Consider the following 3031-nt stretch of genomic DNA (forward strand, 5'->3'; position numbering starts at 1 on the left):
AGTAGTAGTAGTAGTAGTAGTAGTAGTAGTAGTAGTAGTAGTAGTAGTAGTAGAAGTAAATTAGAAATCTCGTAACCTGAACACGCTCAGTCCCCCCAAAAAAAAACATATTACAAGATTTCTAATTTACTCTCTTACCCAGGTATTTCATACTACCGCTCAATGACCCCCCCACACCAAACGCAAAGAATGGAAAAGACCCCGTTGACATACATCTATTGGTTTGCCTTGACTTTGATTCCACCTCGGTCAATTGCCACGTAGTCGTACCCATTCACAGCTGGATAAGCCAAAAGAAAATTGGGGAAAGTTCTTTCGTCTTGGTATACTTCACCATTTTGTTCAAAGGAATTGACAACCGCATTAGCTATCATGTGATAACGCATTAAAGACGAAAAACCAATTTTGTTATCCTTTTAAATCAACATGGAAGTCAAGAATCAGAACACATGGGTAAACAAAAGAGTAAACAATATTTGAATATTTGAAAACCTTGAGAATAACTGTCATAATATTTACCAGCAGCTCAGTTTGAGGAGCTGACAATCTCAGGTGTAGTTAATCACGTTCTCTGTTTATCGAGGCGTTAACAGGTTATTTTTAGAGGGTTATTTTAGTTAACGTGTCTAAAAGTAGTTCAACTCTGTAAAAACATTGGCCAGTCTAGGCAACATAATTGATCTTCTAAATCAGAGCATCAAACTTGTTTATTCATAAATTCCTTACCGAAGCGGAATTTAACCCATAACTGCATGACCCCACCACCCTCTGCCATTTCACCGCCCACCCTCTTTTTCTCTTCTTTCTTTGCCACTCTTGGCCTTCAAACCCTATCTGAGAAATGAACGGGTGCACGCTTTGGGTGTGTCGCCAGCCAGGTCGATAAAGTTCTCCGCTACGAGACAGGCGTTGCGAGTACGAATTCCAGAAGCGGTACTTGTTTCGCAGTTTATGTAGAGAGATGGCATTACCTCGACAACAGAACCTATTATGAATGCCCCTCTCATAGCCAACACCCATCCCCCCCCCTTTTTTTTTAAAAAGATAAAACCACCAAGAAATGAGACTAAAAGACCAAAAAGCAAACAAAAAAGCAACAACAACAAAAACAAGCAAACAAATAAAACAAACAAACAAACAAACAAACAAACAAACAAAGCCAAACGAGCGAAAATCATATCTTGTCAAAAGTGCCATAAAAGTGAATTTGATATGGTTCAAATGTTAAAGATCAGCAGGTTTATAGGATTCTTACCTTTGGTTCAGTGATGATGTTCCCGGTCAGAACCACCAGCCTTTGCCAGAGCAGGAGAGCTTGAAGAAGACTCCACAACAACCACACACTTAGAGACGCACAAGCCGAGTGACTTGATGACAGACAGCTGGTCTAGAATTGTCAGTAGAATCTGTACAATCTCCAGCTAAGAAGCTACGGTGTCTGGCACTTTCCCTTCAAAACAATTGGGAGATTTCTCCCGAATAGGACTTCCACAAATCACACGACTGTCCCTTTGTCTTAGTTTAACTATTCTTTCTGTCGCAGAAGGAAACTATGTTCTTGTTGAACAATTTTATCTCATCAATATTTTGAGCGAGTTTTGCTTTGACTGATATAACGTTCAAAGCGTATTTTCCTCACGTACAGGTCTTCTGTAAATTTGTTCCAACTACCTTGATGAACTAATAGTAACTGTGTCACTCTCCCTAAAATACCAGTCTTACACTAAGTGGGAGTTTTTCTCTTTTTCCCTCAACAAGTATAAAACTGTTAATGCCTTTCCTCATTAGCGCTGATGATAGTACTCATTAATCAGTCTTCGGTTTTTTATCGTCAAGTTGTTACTGTCCGCTGCTTCTGGTGCTGTAGGGTATGGGGTTAATTTCCCGTGGCCAGCTGTCCGCACAGAGTCTCCAGCAGACTTTAGAAGTAACCTTTCCTTGTCTTGCTGTAACCTCGAGCGCCAGCAGAACAACAAAAACGACCATGATTATTCCACGAATTTAAGCGAGTTTTTGAACGCGGGGGAGGAGAGAACTAAAAGAAGAGGAGAAACAGTCCCATACAAATGCCGCCTCCGACATACGATACATGTACGCCGGCGATATTCTGTACCGGCGATACTCTGAACCGGTGTTACGTTTGAAAGGCCCACAACTAGAAAATATTCATCCCAGTAAATATTCAATGTCATTAAATTGGGTGTTGTTCATCATAATGTAGCTGTTGGTGGATGTTGGGATGAAACCTAGCACCCTTGACATGCAACGTGAGCTTTGTGCTGCTAATGAAGGCCAACTGAATACGTTTTAATACAATTTGGTTCAGTTTTCCCACACAATCTATCTCTTCTTTATGTCTGTATCTTTCTCTTTCTCTCTCTTCTATCTATCTATCTATCTATCTATCCATCTATCTATCTATCCATCTATCTATCTATCTTTCCATCTATCTATCTATCTATCTATATCTATCCCTTCCCTTCCTCCCTCTCTCCCTCCCTCCCTCTTGTAAAAGCAATAAAGTATTGGTATAAACTACTTGTAATGGATAACAATAGACATGCTATAAAATTTTAATTGCTAGCATATTTATAAAAGACTAAAACGAGCAGTACAGCTGGGCCACTGATATGAGACAACGTATATGCAGTAGGGTTTAGATAGTATAATACATTTTTTTCTCTCAAAATGTTAGTAATAAGAATATAATCCTATCTCGAGTCAAGGAACGACTGGCAAGCATTAACCAATGAGACTGGCATTATAAGGTGCCTAGTCTTCCATCCTACTTTTATAAATGTTATTCTGTACCTCTTTTCACCATCCCTGCAAAATGTTTTAAAAAAAAGGTCAGAATGTTCAGCTTTTCTCTGGAAAATGATTTCTTCTGCTTGGGAATTTTCGATAGCATTTTATTTTGCAACCAGTGTATTGAGAAGTACGTTGGAAACGAATTTCAAGTATTGATCGGATGCTCAAGATACAATGAAGTACGAGAGCAACTCTTGACAAAGAGTATTAGATTTCAAAT

General features: G+C 39.1%; 1 protein-coding gene across 1 annotated transcript in view; it reads right to left on the reverse strand.

Moving 5' to 3' along the window:
- LOC101861094 overlaps positions 1–2014 on the reverse strand; it is a 41461-nt gene extending 39447 nt beyond the window's left edge. The window contains exon 1 of the mRNA XM_005090290.3: positions 1256–2014. The gene's annotated coding sequence lies outside the window, so the exon portion shown is untranslated. The remainder of the gene's footprint in view (positions 1–1255) is intronic.
- Between the last annotated feature and the right edge of the window lie 1017 nt (positions 2015–3031).

Source organism: Aplysia californica, unplaced genomic scaffold, assembly GCF_000002075.1.
Source record: "Aplysia californica isolate F4 #8 unplaced genomic scaffold, AplCal3.0 scaffold00015, whole genome shotgun sequence".
NCBI lineage: Eukaryota > Metazoa > Mollusca > Gastropoda > Aplysiida > Aplysiidae > Aplysia > Aplysia californica.